This window comes from Semicossyphus pulcher, unplaced genomic scaffold (assembly GCF_022749685.1).
Source record: "Semicossyphus pulcher isolate SPU_LCO1_2020_fin unplaced genomic scaffold, fSemPul1.0.p SCAF_11, whole genome shotgun sequence".
Lineage (NCBI taxonomy): Eukaryota > Metazoa > Chordata > Actinopteri > Labriformes > Labridae > Semicossyphus > Semicossyphus pulcher.
The window spans coordinates 16143114-16158806 of record NW_027211615.1 but is presented as its reverse complement, the minus strand read 5'-3'; the positions used below and the strand labels follow the sequence as shown (position 1 = coordinate 16158806).

The following is a 15693-nucleotide window of genomic DNA, read 5'->3' as shown; positions in this document are numbered from 1 at the left end:
GCCGATGAGTGAACGCAGCAGGTAATAGTCGGGAACACTGACAGCGAGCGAGTGTGCAGTGGATGATTAAGAAGACAATAGCAAGGATGTCTGCAGACTGGAGCTTTGGGAGCTTCTGGCTTTGAGGGCCGAATTTGTTCATCAGTTGCGGGGAATGGTAAGGGACGTGTATGACTACGCTGTTACGCCACACTGTGACTTCTGCAGTTCTCAGTATGTTGGAAATCCGATCATCCAACAGTTTTGTAAAGAACACGGCAGCCTTGATGGGCCAGTTCTGGGTCTGTTTGCGTGCATCTTTCCATCTCTCACACACAATAGTCATCAGGATGTGAGTCACTCTGTGTTTGTGTTGTCAGAAATAATGTTGGATCATTTCAGTGATTACCTCTGACACACCTGGAGCTGGTGCTGCTGGAATACTTATAACATCTGCCTGTTATCAGACAAGAAGAAAAAATAACAACAGGTATGAATAAATCTCCACCATGACAGGTCTAATGGTTTGGCTGCTGCATTAATCAGCGCACGTCTGTAAGAACTGGCAGATTTATAATATTCACAAAGAGCCGTGCTTTGTCTCCGTCTGTCTACTGAGGCGAAGATGAACTGTGAAAAAATGAAAGTGATTTGGTTTGTACACAACATGCACACTTAATTATTGATTAGTTAACTTGTATGACCTGTTTTGATGTGTTTTCTTTTTGATGATATTGACCTTCAAACAGGGAATGCATAATGAAGTTAGTATGTGAGTTAGCCCGTTGTAAGCGGGAAAAGTCTTTTTATCTGTCTGTCTAACTATATGCTTTTCTCTTACACTAGTGTCTAGGAGATTTATAGACCTGAAAAAGACAAATAAGTCATATTTTTTCAGAAGAAAATCCTCTTTGGAAAAGTCACCAAACTTTAATTGAACGTTCTTGCTGCTGTTCCTCATTTCTGAGCACTTTGTTGCAAGCTGCTTTGGAGGAAAGTAATTTACTTACAGGGCAACCACTTGAATCTCCAACCCCCACCCCGCTCGCTCCACTCCTCCGACTGAGGAAATATATAATACACCACAGCGTTATGCATGGGCCAACACAGAGTCTGACATTTTAATTGAATTTACAGAGAAAAGGCCTTGACAGCCAGATTCTCTGCACACGGTAAAGTAACTCCAAGTTAAGTTTTATAACTAATATCCACCTCCGGCTGAGTCATTCAGTCATAATCTCAGGAGCTGGAGGGTGTCATCACTTTCTGCAAAGTGAGAAAAAATGTATTACTCCACATAACACCCTTTAGCCGTCAGTATCTCTTTGCACAGAGATTAGACAATATGAGGCGTGATAAATGAGGCTTTAATTGAATTGGGGATTTAACAAGAAGCATATGTCCACAATCGTATTCGCTCCTATCAACCCTCATATTTGATATCATTCAGTTGTGAGTTCGTGCTGTTATAACTATGGCAACTCTGTCGACCACGAAATCCCAGAGCACCGAAGAGATAAACGTGCTACTTTATGACTGAATGGTCACAAACTTTGAATAGAAATTAGGGTGATAACTATGCAGTATTTAACAAATTGGTTTTTAGCAAAGTAATTAATTATTAACAAATCATTTAATATAAAGGAAATGCTATGAAAATAGAAACTTTAACAAGCTTTCGCCTCATCGTAACGTCAACATCAATTCATCATAACATTGCTATAATAACAGCAGTATAAAGTCACACATTGGAAAATTGCAGACATGCCTTTCATGTTTTGAAATATTGGCCAGACCGCTGCTAGGGATGCGGCTCTAATCACACAATTTGGAGGACAAACTGACACTATCAATCCGCCAAAAGAAGAAGAAATTTGACGTTGGTCTGTTAACAGAGGAAAAAGAAAATAGACAAAACAGCAGATAGAAAGCAATAAAGGTTAAATGATGCAAAAACTGTAGGCAACAACAGAGAGATCTACAAAGCCAAAGACACCACATGAAGTAAACATTAAACCGAACACAATACGGGATACGGTGGTGTTTAAAGACGGTGACTGGAGAAGAAATTGTAAACAGACTCTGACAGTGGTGAGACAGAAAACCTCCATCAGGTGCTGCACCGATGCCTGTGGTCCTGTTAACCTGGTCTTACTTCACCATCAGTGGAAATGTTTCCATTTAGTTTAGAGTTAAAACAGCTAGGTTAGCTTATTTTAATGTGAGTAATAACAGCTGGGTTAGCTCATTTTAATGTGAGTAAAAACAGCTAGCTTAATAGCTCATTTTAATGTGAGTAATAACAGCTGGGTTAGCTCATTTTAATGCGAGTAAAAACAGCTAGCTTAATAGCTTATTTTAATGTGAGTAATAACAGCTAGCTTAGCTCATTTTAATGTGAGTAACAACAGCTAGGTTAGCTCATTTTCATGTGAGTAAAAACAGTTGTTAGCTCAGTTTATTGTGAGTTTTAACAGCTCGGTAACCTCATTTTAATGTGAGTAATAACAGCTAGGTTAGCTCAGTTTAATGTGAGTAAAAACAGTTAGCGTAGCTCATTTTAATGTGAGTAATAACAGCTAGGTTAGTTTAGTGTGAGTAATAAACAACTAGGTTAGCTCAGTTAAGTGTGAGTAACTAGGTTAGCTCATTTTAATATGTGTAAAAACAGCTAGGTTAGTTCATTTTGAGAAGGCTACAGAGTTAACCGATGCTATCCACGCAGCTCTAACTGTGAGTATAACAGACTGTTTTTTAAACGGAAATCGGAAATGTATTCATTTTACTTAATAAAATAATTTCCAAATAAATATATTGATTCAAATAGTTGATTTCGTAAGTAAAGCTGTGTAATAAACTAGATAATCACAGATAACAACCTTGCAAAGGTTACATTATCCCTTATGCATTTATACTTATTACTTACATATAAAGATGTAGGTTTAAATAACCTTTTCTGCTACCATAGACTTTGATGGATGAAATAGCTACATCTATAAATTTAGCTATCATTCAGCTAAATGTCAAACTCATAAAGAAAAGTCTGTAAAGCATTCATGAAATTTTCAAAATGAGCCGAGCAGTAGAGACAGCTGAAGCTAGAGACCAGTGAAGCATGGTCCTGATTCTGTGCTTTGTTTTGGAGTAACTCTGGTCTGGTCTCTGCAGGTGTGTGTGTGTGTGTGTGTGTGTGTGTGTGTGTGTGTGTTGTTTCAGAACTCAGGCTTGGCTGATTAAACTCCCTTGCCTCCTTCAGCACTCAGCTGTGAATATTCCTGCTGCAGTCCCTCATTTTGCATTCTGACTCATCTAGATATTTCTTCAGATGTCTGCCCACAATGGAGGCAACTCCAATAACCACCTTTTTGCCAATGTGAGGCAGGTTTACTTTGACTGTTAGAGAGCTCTCGTGTTTTTTCTCATACAAATATGAAGGTAAGTTTCAAACCTACATTTTTTATGATCCCAGCTCAATCACGACATGATTACAATGGCGACGTCACATATAATTATACGTACAATAGTTTTCAGTGTCCTAACGTTCCTCAGAATCTAGTCAGATTATTTTTAAATGAGCTAAGTGGGGTAAACTACATTAGATGTGGATTTTATTTCTTCATATTTTCATTTTCTTTCCCTGTTATCAATTGCTGACAGCCCAAAGGTGCATTTGTGGTAATATAAAAGGAAGAGAACAGTAAGAAAATCATTGCAAGTTAATCCATGTTTTTGCACCTGAGTGCTTTGAGATAAATCAATCAGTTGAAGAAAAATATTAATCTGGTAACATTTTATGGTGTTTGCACAGCAGAGCAGCACAAGATACTGGAAGACAACCCCTGAGAGGGGGAAGCCACAAGGTCAGACAGCTCTGAGAGATCATTAGGACTAAAAGCAAGGTAAAGCCGAGTGTCGTCTGCATACGATCGAATACGCAATTTAGGCCAATAGATAAAGGCCATTACTAAGAACTTAGATGAGCATTAAGGGATTCTACATCTTACAATATGGAAAGGTAACTTATATATTGAGTCAAGATTTATTATTTTGTAGGCAACAGTGCTAATTTTGGCAGCTATTTTAGATTTAGTCTTAGTTTCAGACAAAAATGCTAATTAGTCTTAGTCACGTTTTAGTGATTTTTACCCTTAATAGTTTTAGTCTATTTTTAGTGAATGACAAGTCAAAACATTTTAGTCCAGTTTAAGTCAATAAAAAGTCATAACCATTTGGTCATAATGTTTTTTCTTTTGAGAAAATATGACATTTTAGTCCAGTGTCGTTAATGAAAACAAAACATTCGTGTCGTCCGAGTTTTTATTATCAACAATCTATTTTTAGCTCATCAACGTCTCGTCTTTGTCATAGAAAAAAGGTTGTTGATGAACATTTATCGTCATCAATTTTCATTAACGAAATTAACACTGGCAGGCAATGCCAAAATACCAACAGTTCTAAATTGCTGACACTAGCAATCTCAAGTTGCTAGGTAACTATAAGATTATTTTAGAAATCATTGATTGCACAAAGAATATCACCCAGGCCAGACTACTCAGGCCACAGACTTTCAGTACAAGAATGATTTTCCAAATTCTGCCAGATCTGCAGTCTGTCAGTTGGCTCTAATGCAAGCTGAAAATATGTACCTGTATGTCACTGCTGATCAAAGACAAGAAAATACAAGCCTAGACAAGGAAAAAAGAGAAATGAGCAGGAAAAAAGAGAAGTCAGCAAGGTTGTTGAAGTGTAAATACAATAATACAACCGCAGCATATGTTCCAGCCGTTAACACCGAGCAGATGGCCTCACCTCAGAGACATAATATCTTAAAGTCTGATCTGATGATATGAATCTTCCCCAGAGAGTTGCATGAAATGTCTATTGTGGCCTTTGACTGGCATTTGGACACGCTGCTCCACTGATTATCCACGGTAGCCAGGACTGTATTCTCTGTTAATAGGGCAAAACTGACACGCTGTTCATTAGTGGGGCCTAGTAATCAAAGGTACACAGGTCCTCATTAAGCAGTTGCCAATCATGTATCCAGGATCAAGTCAGACAGCCACAGGAGGCTGGCTTAGAACTAAGGGATGGTGAAATTAGGCCTGTATTCACACAGGCACCACTCTTTTTTTAGAGATGAGTTTGATGAACCACTGAAGAAGAAGCTTTTCTGCTCTCTAAAGAAATTGAAAGTTGTCTCCTGTGGATGAAAGAGACTGCACCAAATTAAAAAATGGATGACTTTAAAATATGATAATACGAGAAGCACAGTATACCCAGCTGCGTGCGGAACTGTCTCTGCTATATATTTCCATTAAGATAATTGTATTCACGGTTAAATTAATTGCTAAGGAGACTGAGCTGCGACAACCATGCAGACCGGAGCATATGTTGGTGAGGTTCTTTTTTCAAACATCGATGGCTCTGTTTGTTGTTCAGAATTCTCTGCTGGGCTTGGCGTGTGTTTGAAAGGCAGTCATTAGGGGTTATCCATGGCCATACAGGCGGAGATGCTGACTGATGGGTGGCTGAAATAGTGGTGGCTTGGCGCAGCACAACAAGCACAGGCAGGTGGTGGAATCAAAGAACCAGAGAGAGATGCTTAATAGGACACCCAAAGGCTGGCAGTGATGCAATAGAGATGGAGAGGGTGCTGATCAAAGAGGAGGATGAGCTGAGTGCAGCCATCAGTGGGATTTAGTCCCAAAGAACTGTCATAGTGTTTTGCACTGCATCTGGTATATGGCACATTATTAATGGAAAATGCTGGCCAAATACCATTCAGACTAATGTACACTACATTGGCATTTTATTACTCAAGCTCCTTTCATGCTACTAACAAGCTAATGTCTAATTACGCTACTTTTTTCACAAGCTAACGTCTAATTACAACAAGCAGGGACTTCAACATTTCTTTTAACCTTTTGGGAAATTGTGCTTTGATGACAGGGATGTAACTGAAGAAAGAGAAACTGAAAAGTGAAGAGGGAAACTTTTGTTATTTAGTGCCCCATCCTCTGAACACCTCAGGCACCTCAGGCTGATACCTTGGATTACATTTACAATCATTCCATTCGCTATTCAACTCGCTACTGTCAATATGGCCGATCATTTGTTTGTGAAAATCTTAATGTCGATTTGTGGACATGGCTGGTTAGCTAGCTAGTCTTACTGCTAAACAGGCTGTCAGATTATATGTACTTTGTGTTAAAGGCACGCAATGTTATTGACTTTGGATCTTGCTAGCATACCGTTAGCTTTCTGACTCTTAGCTAACCTGCAGCGCTCTCTGTCAGCAGGTTGTTGCTCTATCACACATCCGTCCTGGAGTAGTGAACAACATTTCCATTGCTTTAGAACCTTATGAGATTGGAATGATTTTTCAGGTTATAGTCAGACTCTCTGGAGTTACCTGGAAAACATAGTTAGGGCTTGAAATTGATCTCCTTTATGCCCATACTTATTACACGTTCCTCTTCCTGAGCAGCATAAAGGCTGTAATATGATATGCAGTCTACTTTACCCTTATCGGTTACAGTAGTTCGAACTAGGTTACACACTGGAACGGTTTATTCAGTTTTTGGGAACAAATCTTTGAGTACTTTATTCTCTTATCTTGAATAAAATTCATTAAAACAACCGACAGTGAAGAAGCACTACAGTATGTGCAGTTGAACCAACCGAGCCATGTTCACTCTGCTCTGACAAGCGACTCTGTGGTACAGGATTAATCTCAGTCTGAGTATGTCTATATGCCTGATTTAACTGTACTCGGTTTTTCTTCTCTTTATATCTACTTCCACTTTCATGCAACAGAATTTATTCATCTGGGGGCACCGGTTTAGCTCAGTGTTAAATCGTACGTCCTATATACAGAGGCCACAGTCCTCAATGCGGCGGCCTTGGGTTCTTTTTCTTCACACAGGACGATTTTAAATGTGAAAATAAACAGGAAACATGATAAGTACAAGGGTATTAGCAATTAACTATAACTTCTAAATAAAGCACAAGTAGAGTCAGAACAGGGAAAGGATTTTTGCATCCTTAAAGACAATAATCTCTCTGACAGAAAAAGTTGTACTGCATGATTTTTAACTGCAATAAGTTGGTAAAAGTCAAGCTCAACAACAAACCAACAAACTATTAAACTATCAAAGCATTTTTGAGCCCTCTAAATCAAACTGAAGCCGTGTATTGATAAGAAGACATGGTTCTAGTGGAGAGATGTGTCTCTGTTGTGACAGCCTCATTGCTTTGTCCACTTATCTGCTTTTTCCTTCATATTCAAACGAGAACAAAATTCATGAAAGACCTTCAAAGTCCTTTTAAAGCATAGTGTGTGTTCAGAGCGAAGAATGGCTCGACTTCCAGCTTGATTATTTTCATACATTTTTTTATTCTCCATTTCGTTTGGTGCAGAGAACACAAAGTGTTGTTTGAAAAGCCGCTGTGATCTGCTCTCGTTCTGATTATAAAATCCAATGAATGTGAAAGCGAAGTAACAGCAACCTCCAAAAATGAATTGGATTTCGTTGATATCACTGAGAGAAAATGCCTTTCATTAACACAGACTCGAGTCAAAAGGATGAAGCAAGAATTAAAAAATACTGTTTTCTTTGTGCACTGACTTCAGAGGGATGCCAACGGTGTGTAGGTAGCAGGCAGGCACTGAGTCTGTCTCTCTTCACGGCTTGAATTTCTCTAAGAATGTGCAGCTCTGGTGTGTAGGCTCCATGCTATCGAGTGTATGTGACTGATCTTCTTACCTACTGATCTTACCTTCAGCTGAAGGCTTAAAGGCATAGGGAGCCCACAATAACACTTCCTTTTTGTTTACCTCGAGCTGCTTCTGTTTAGTATGCGGCATTCAAACCGTCAGCTCTTCTGCGATAGCCACATTAAACACATGAACTAAAAGGTTGGACTCTACCCACCTTGCAGTTATCATCATGAGACAACACTTTAGCCTGAGGGTCAGGAATATATTCAGCTGGAATTCAACACGACATGCAGCAGACTGTGGGGAACTTTTGCCATGTATACAGATTATTACACACATTATTTATTTAATATACCACTAAGTAACTCTTCTCAATGCATTGCAGGGCTGCTTATAGATTAGTAAGTAGATTAGAAGTTACAGCTGTGGTATATCGTGTTTTTTGTTGTTGTTTTGTGTGTTATGTTGTGAAGAGATTTTGGGAAACACACTCATGTGCCTTCTTGATGGAAATTAGATGAGAAGATTGATACCAATCTCACATCTGCTCTGTAAATATGCAGCTGCAGTCAGCAGGGCAGATGTACAGCCATACAGCTGATTACCCCTGCTTCCAGTTAGCTAATCTAAACAGCTAGCTTGGCTCCATCTGAAGGTAATCATTCAAACTACCAGTACAAGCTAACGTAGCTAAATTGTCTTTTGTTTAATCCATACAGAAACAAACAAAAAACAAGTTTCTGTTGTAAAGGTGTTTATGTGGCAGAATACATGCCCTAGTAAAGTTACAAGCTAAGCTAGCATTACAGGATGTTTCTGCCGAGAAATAGTCACATACATGACCCCACATGAGACTTCAAGTTCTATGGATTAAACAACCTGTATCACATTACGCAGTGAATTTTCATTGTTCTTGTAGGCAAACGGAGCATTTTGGTAAGTTAGGTCAGCTGCTTTCCAATGTTTGTCGTCTTTATGCTAAGCTAACTAGCTGCTTTACCTTGCTTCGTTTTTACTCCACATGACACGTGAGGGTGATATTAACCGTCTCCTCTAAGTCTTGGTAAGACAGTGTGCAGATGTACAGCCGTACAGCACAAGATTAGCTTAGCATAAAGACTGGGAGCAGGGGTAAATGGCTAGCTTGGCTCCGTCTGAAGGAAATAATTCCAGCTACGGTATCTCTAAAGCTAACTAAGCTAATATTTATTTTGTTTAATCCACACAGAAACTCAAGTTTCTGTTGTAAAGGTGTTCATGTGGCAGTATATGTCATGGCCTTGGAAAGATGGGAGTTAGCCAGAAAAGACTGGACGTTTCTGGTTGCAGCCAAGAAATAGTCGGGTACATGAACCCACATGAGACTTCAAGTTCTATGGATTAAACAAACTATATCTCATTATGTAGTGAATTTTCATTGTTCTAGTAGGCAAACAGAGCATTTTGGTACGTTAGGTCAGCTGCTTTCCAATGTTTGTCGTCTTTATGCTAAGCTAACTAGCTACTTTACCTTGCTTAGTTTTTATTCAACATAACATGTAAGAGTGATATTAATCGTGTCCTCTAAGTCTTGGTAAGACAGTGTGCAGCCGTACAGCACAAGATTAGCTTAGCATAAAGACTGCTTCTAAGTCTCCACTTTTAAAGTGTCAAAATTACTCGAAAATGTATTATAATGTAATTGACAATTAATAATCATATATTAACATTATTTCACCAGGGAGCTACACTCTGTATATTTTGAACGTATGCATCTTATGCAAAGAAGCATGAATATTTCTGTTCAAGCACAGATGGCTGGCCTCAGCATCATTGCCTGCAGCACATTTATCCCGCTGTGACTTCCTTTAATAACGACGTGTGATTCATATATGATTTATTACGCTTAATGTGTCAATTCAAATGTACGTGGAACAAATGGGGAAATCAATACAACAGATATATTGAACACTTAATACAATATTAACACTGTGTAATGCCTGATGCAGATGCATGAACATTAACATGGCTTGATAGCACGTGGCCAGAAGAAGTTGGTCTTTGGCCACTGAATAGAACATGTATGTCCAATAATTTCATTGCTATTTAAGCATGGTGGCCTTTGGGGCAATCAGGTTCAGCTACAAGTCAGAAATCCTCGAAACTTTATTTTCCTTCATCACACATTTGTATTCCCTTCTGATCGTCCCTGTGAACGTCTGCTGAGAGGTGACTGAAGAGTGACTGCAGATGTTGAAACTCTGAGCACGACGCTGCAGATGAGCCCTCTACTTTCTTATCTCAACTGGGAGAAGGTCTCTTAAGGCGAGAGATGAAACCATGAGGGAAAATCAAGACGAAAACAGTGGGAGTGGAGACAAAGGGCTTATAAAGACAAGGTACCTCAGGTCTTATAGAATTCCCACCATGCATCTGCCATTATCCCAGTGTGCCTGTCTCTCGAAACAGACCTGTGAGCCGCTGAGCCCAGGGATATTCATTTGCAGCCTTAATGTTCTGTGGCAAAGGAATTGGAGTCATCTCAACACAAACAAATTGGATCTCGCGGCTCATCTGTGATGCAAGGCAGACCTGAAGGTATGGCGGCGAGCTGAAAAAGCAGGGGAGGATTCTGCTGAATTCTGTGGTGTGAGAGCGGTTCGGTGGTCAGGCTGGGTTCAACACAAGAGGAGTGAGAAAAGGGAGCGAAGCTGTGTATGATATCTGTGATTGATGGGTTTGTGATGAGGTCCAGAGTGCAGTCGGGCAGCGGATCGGAATCTATTTGTCAGATATGATTGCAGTGATATTGAGTTAGGGGGAAAAAAAGACGACAGAAGATGACAATATGGAAAACAGAAGTATTGAGAGACGGAGAGGCAGCGCTGCAGGGTGGAAACAGACGGCGTATTGGGAAAACTGTTGAGATGGAGGTGTGAGCAGTGTTTGGCTATTACACAGCCCGTCAGAGCCGCCTCCCTCTGTGTCTGCCCATCCTTTGGTCATCCTCGGGAATGATCGCTGCAGCTACAAGGCGATTTTTTGATCATCTCACTATCAGGCTATTTGTTGACCTTTTTCCCCCGCCTTGCTCCATGTAGCGCACAAGTTCAAACGCCAGAAGCACAACACATGAAAGGGAAAGGGAAGAGTCAGTGCCGAGGAGCTCTCGAGCTCGCTCATGAAAGATCAAAATGACAAGATCGTGGACTCCACTTACGCGCAGTTAAAGGAGTTAGACCCCAGATAATGATATGGGATTTCAGGCCTGCTTCCTGCTACCTTTTGAAGTTCATTCACTTAAATGAGCCACTTGAACCTCGTATTAACCCCGCCAAGGCTGTCCCAACCTTTAAACAGTGACCTTCATTTAACAGCAGGAGCATAAACCACACCTATTCAAGAGTTATAGTCTTTAAATCCCACTCTATTAATATTTCTACATACATTAGTGTTCCACATCATCAAAATATTAGGGCAAACAGGATATTTTGGTCCACACTGCAGTGACATCAGGCCCGGCTTATTATAATCACATCACATTTCTAAATATAAAAACGGCAGTGAAATTACAGCAGTGAAAGTGACACTACATTTATGGAGCGGAGTCCTTCAGCACAGCGGCAGGAAACTGCTGCACTCCCCCGTTTTCATTTCCACACAAGCCTTAATAGAATTCCCTATCGCTCTAAATTCTTTTGGAGATATCCGGGGAATATTTGCACTCTTGTGCAATGATGTCTTGCCTCATTTGAACTCCAAAACACGGTAATGAAAATCTCCAAAGACGCTAAATATAGGCAGGCCTTTTCGTCACATCCTATGGCGTGTGTTTATTTCTGTTTATGTTTGTTGTCATCGGTTTCCTAGGAATTGCGTTTGCCTATAACTCATCTGTTTTCCTTATTACATTACTGTGACAAGGGCTGCTTGTTGTACAGTGCACACTCCAGTAACCAGGAGATGTTCAAGATAAGACCAGAGCTGTACATTGAATCAATCAATGTACTTTAGCGTTAAATCTAAAGTACACTCAAAATAGTCATCTTTTTTGAAAGTTAGGGTTGATTAGAGTTCTTTCAAATTCATTATGACTATATATGTTTTATGTAGTTTTAGGGTAAAACTAGTTAAGCTAATAGCATACTTTAAGCTTGATGAGGTCATCATCAACATGGGGCAGGTTCAAGGAGACCACTCAGGCTATATACTGGTGAATAGAGTTGATTACAGGAGGTCAGGCGTCTATATAATAATAAGGTACTGGCAGTGTGCAGGTCGGCTATTTCAAAGTTTGTTTTTTTTAATCAATCAGACTCTGAAGTGTTTTTACAAGAGTGGGGAATTTAGAATGGGTCCATAGGTGACTAGTTTTTGATTTATGGATTGTCATAGCTGCATTCCCAGTGAGCATTTTTCCGTTTAAAAGACGACTATGTCCAACGTTGAAAAGACGCTCAAAATTGGTTCACCGACTATTTGAAGACGTTGGTTCAACGTTTGTTTCGACCAGATTTCACCTGCTTCTATCACACATTCACACACATATCAACGGCAATTTTCAAGTCGCATAGCGGCTAAAATGATTGAATAAGTTAGCCGTGCATCACAGTCGCCCACGATTTTTTTTCCCCAAACATGGGTGGAGTTGGATTCAATCACACGAGCGCTGCATTCAAGGCCAGCGCTCATCACTGTCAGCCACCAGGATTATCTTTCAGTCAGGTATTAATGAACTACGTCAGTATCCAGGGGTCGCTCTGCCTTCGTAGTCAGAGCTGCACAGCCGAAGTACCTGGGCATGTGCAGTCTTTTGTTTTCTTCTTCTGTGGGGAATGTTTAACACGGCTTCCTTTACGATGTCTCTGAACCCTTTTGTATCACACAGCCTATAAAGCGCCCAGTTTTTGATTTTTGTATGAAAAATTAATTTCCTTGGAATTACGTTTTTGTGTAGACTGCATTTAACCAACTGCTACAAAATGATTTTAGAGAAATGCAGCTACAATCATCACTTTTGTCCTCCTTTCATAGCTAAAAGATTCAAGATTCTCCTGACGCCATTGGTAACCATGGAGATAAGCCCCGCTTCCTCTCCTCCAATCTGGAAGCGAAGGGCGAATATTCGCCTGTTATTTAAACGCAAATTTTGATCCAGCGGTCAAACTCTCGGTGTGAACGCACAGTCAGACATTCAGACCTGATTTCACCTTGTTTTCAACCAGTTTTCAACCAGTTTTCAACCAGATTTCAACGTTGAAATCCCAGCTGGTGCTCACTGGGTTTAGTGAATGACTAGTTGGGAGGAAGGGAATAATTATCATTACAAGGGAAAATTTAGTTTCATATCTTAACATAATCTATAACATTAAATATTCATGGACAATCTAAGTTAATGCCACTAAAATAAAACACACTAAAATCTCAACCTAATTGCATCATCAGTGCTGTGTGCTGGGTTTGATCAGGGGCATCACAAGATAAGAAAAACAACCCCTCAGATGTTTTGCAGAAATCTGATTGGTACTTCAAAAAAGATGACATCACCACGATCCAACTGAGCCACGCCCACTTTTAACCAGTGAGCAGCAAGGAGAAAACACATTGGCAGAAATCTGTCATGTAAAATAAACAGAAGTGTTCAAACGTTGGCAGGAGATTGTGTGATCATGTCAGACCTCATCGCTCATCATAAAAAGCTGATTAAGAAAATGGGCTTGGGGGTCCTTTAAATGTAATTGTTTTGGCTCTCCCTCCAGGTCCTTAGGAAAGTTAGAGGGACTAATTTGAGTGGCGCAAAAATGTCAGCAAGTGCTTTCTCTGACATTATTGTCGTTTGGCCACTTCATCATCAGAAGCTCGCAACAGGCATAATTTAACCCTCATGGAGGTCTAGTTGTCCACTTCTGCATGATAAGGCTTTGGATACTGCTGCCTGGAATAAAAACAAAAGACAGAACAGCCTCTCTAACATTAAGCTCCTCTTCCTCACACTGGAAGTATTCAGTGAGAGTAAGCGCATGCATGCAGGGAGGGTGGACGCTGCTTTCTCCCTTTTACGCGCGTCGCGAAGCGTATCGGACTGCACTCCTCCTCCTCCTCCCTCCGAACCTCCCCGCACCAGGACGCACCTCTCTCTCTCTCCCTCTCCCTCTCTCTCTCCCACAGAGGCTGTTTCAACTTTCCGAAGGCGACTACATTTCAGTCGACTCTCAAGGTAAACGGTTTACTGGGAAAGAGAGACCTTCATGTTTATAGAGGAGAGAGAGATTACGAGCTGTGACGGTGGTGTGTGTGTGCGTGTTTTTCCTGCCGAGCGGAGACCTGTTCGCCAGAAATGATTTGCTATTTCTTGAAAATGAGAAAGTCGGAGAAATGTCTTTTTCCCTGGGCGACACCTTCAGCAGAACAGCCATAATGTACAGGCGGAAACAAGCGAGTGTTGGCACCTTCCAAACAATATCTGGATTGTCAAGAACTTAAGGTAGGAAATAAATTCGTCCATCGAAGCTAAAAACATCTCTTCAGTTTTATTTTAAAATCACGCGTAAATCTCGTTTAAAGCTGGGAAACGTTTTTTAAAAATCACATTAATTATCTTAATAGCAATGGATATGTTAAATATGTTTTAACACTACCCAGTGTTAAATTGAGATACTCAAAGTGAAGTGTCGCAATGCATTGTGTGTGTTGTTGATGAAGAACTCTGCACACACTTCCCACCTGCGTCTGCTGGAGCAGCAATCCATCTCCTCTTTGTGTGTGTTGTGACTGGAGATATGCTGTAGCATGAAGTCATCAAGTCTCCGTGTGCTCTGCACTGTATACAGAAAACGTGTGAACAAAACATGTGTGGCCAGAGAGTGCTGTCAGGAACATGTGTCACCCTGTAAACAAAGAAAGCCTGCGAAAAAATAACATAAGGGCAGGATAAGGAGTGGTTCAGAGTCTGAATAGCAGCTTTATGACAATTTAAATGCAGGAAATAGGTCTTATTTTAAAGGTGGTAACAGGTTTGAAGGTGTAGCAGCTTTTTCAAAATAAAGTGACACGCAGCAAGAAGCTAAATCCTCTCTCTCAAACGCGCACACACACACACTCACGGAGCTATCAATCCCCACCTTCTCCCTCTCATCTACCCCTGTTGGCTGCAACAATTGGTAAGGCACAAGTGATGTCAGGTCTCATCTCTGCTTGAGCTGCATCCCTAATAGATTGAAAAAGCCTCAGCAGGCAAGGAGCTGCTTTTCAACTCACAGTTTCAGCAGAGCATTTGGACAAACAGATATTTTTATTAGATTTATTCCAGACTTAATCCAGTGCGAATTTTTTTCACCGACTTGTCTGGTTTGAGGTGTTTTTGCACCTATCTACCTACCTACCTATCAAAAGAATAACAAGCTGCATCTAAATCATGTGCGTTGCCATAAATAGACAATAAAGACAACTTTCCCCGTCCTCTCTCGAACAACAAACCTCAGTAGCAACAGTGTACATGGCTGCTTTTGACAGCAACGTCCCATTGAATTATTCAAACACATGTGGCTGAGACTTTCAATGGAGGATTTACACATCAATGAGCACTTTGAATCATCTGAGGGAGGTGTGGAAAACACTAAGCCGAGTGATAAAAGTGTGGTGGTACACGCGAGGAGACAAGGAGACAAGGGTCCAGAGGAGAGCGGAAGCTTCCTTCGCCGAGGGTTTAATGTTTTATCAGCTCCACAGATAGACACGCAGACGGAGCGGGGACAGACTATCAGCCGGGGCTGCTGACACAGGAGCAGGATTCAGATTAATTTCAAGTGGATTATGACATTTTTACACAGTCTCCTTTGATGATAATAGTCCATAAAAGGATCAGTCAATACGGTTTTAAGCCCATTACTCACTCCATCCTTTTCCCGTCGCTTAATCTGTCAGTGGACTTTCATGTGCTGAGGCCAGGGGAAAGGTTCACTGACAAATGTGCTTTGGGACTTTTTCTGCAATGCATGCATTATCCGCATCTG

General features: G+C 40.5%; 1 protein-coding gene across 1 annotated transcript in view; it reads left to right on the top strand.

The window, feature by feature from the left end:
• The first annotated feature begins 13856 nt into the window (after positions 1 to 13856).
• The window catches only part of syndig1l (synapse differentiation inducing 1-like), a 40707-nt gene continuing 38870 nt past the window's right edge, over positions 13857 to 15693 (top strand). The window contains exon 1 of the mRNA XM_069656109.1: positions 13857 to 14165. The gene's annotated coding sequence lies outside the window, so the exon portion shown is untranslated. The remainder of the gene's footprint in view (positions 14166 to 15693) is intronic.